The 1163-nt window shown below is 57.5% G+C and overlaps 1 protein-coding gene across 3 annotated transcripts in view; it reads left to right on the top strand.

The window, feature by feature from the left end:
- Positions 1–1163, top strand: part of MGMT (O-6-methylguanine-DNA methyltransferase) — a 186331-nt gene that overhangs the window by 85858 nt on the left and 99310 nt on the right. The window lies entirely within an intron of this gene.

The following is a 1163-nucleotide window of genomic DNA, read 5'->3' as shown; positions in this document are numbered from 1 at the left end:
CGTGCCAGGTGACCCTGGATGCCCCGGGGCAGGGGCTACATAGAGACCCTTGGTCTCAGGCTCGTGAGTTTGCAGCGTCTGGCAGACGGGCTGCGCCACCTCAGTTGTTCACCACGGGGCCGTGTGTGCGTTTCCTGCTTGGGCCGCTTCCCCGACTCTCGGGTTCAGACCTGCGGTGGGATCCCTGGCTGGCCGGATCATTCTTGTCTGTGCACTGCTCTGAGTCGCAGCCTCGGGGACCTGGGAGTCTGTGTGTGGAGTCGAGTTTTCAGAGGGTTGGAGCATACAGAACAAATCCTAGCAGTAGATCATATGCAGAGGGCTCAAGGCACAGTAATCACTCAATAAGGAGCCCTGGTGGTGAGGCTTTGGCCCCCAAACCTGCCCGTCTTTAGAGCGTCCTGTCCTCTCCTGAACCCTGTGGGTTAGGCCTTTGGGCTGCAGTTCAAACCCACCAGCGGTGCTCCAGAAGGGACGCACTATCTGCGCCTGTAGAAGCGTCCAGTCTCGGGAACCCTGCCTGGGATGACCATGCGTTGGAGGGGCGTGATGGCAGTGGCTCTGGGGTTTTGTATTGCTTACTGTGGGCACCCTGCCCTGTGATGATGAAAGCCCCCTATGGGGTCCTGTTACAGTCACAGACCTTAGAATCCCCTGCACTTTGCTCATTTCCTCCTCCACCCCTGCCCGGAAGGTGTGCTCCAACTGGGCTGGCCTCCTGGGCCTTACCTTCCTCTCCTCACACTTCCCCAGCATGCTTTACCTCGGGGCTTCTGCACCTGTTGTTTGGCTGCCCCAGGCCTTCAGCTCTCCGCCTGCACACTTGCACACAGCAGCAGCCCGCCCCCACTCCTCTCCTCCTGCTCACCATCTTTTGTCAATAAAGTTTTATTGGAATGTAGCCATGGGCCTTTGTCTATGTGCTGCGAGTCGGGAGGTAACTAGTCCCCACAGCACATGTCCTTACCCGCCCGCCAGTTGGCAGGCTTGTGGGGACTGGGTGCTATTGTGATGCTGGAAGCAGCAAGTGTATAAAATACCCGTGGACAGGTTTCAGCAGAGATTCCAGACTAAGACAGAGGAGGAAGGCAGGCCTGGTGACCTCATTCTGAAACTGTGTGGGTCACAAGGGGTTAGTTCTCAAGAGAACACTGGAAGATGTG

The sequence above is a fragment of the Echinops telfairi genome, unplaced genomic scaffold, assembly GCF_000313985.2.
Source record: "Echinops telfairi isolate 266 unplaced genomic scaffold, ASM31398v2 ScPeMD7_70;HRSCAF=299, whole genome shotgun sequence".
Classification (NCBI taxonomy): domain Eukaryota; kingdom Metazoa; phylum Chordata; class Mammalia; order Afrosoricida; family Tenrecidae; genus Echinops; species Echinops telfairi.
The sequence above is the reverse complement of the archived record's forward strand: the minus strand, read 5'-3'. Positions and strand labels throughout refer to the sequence as shown.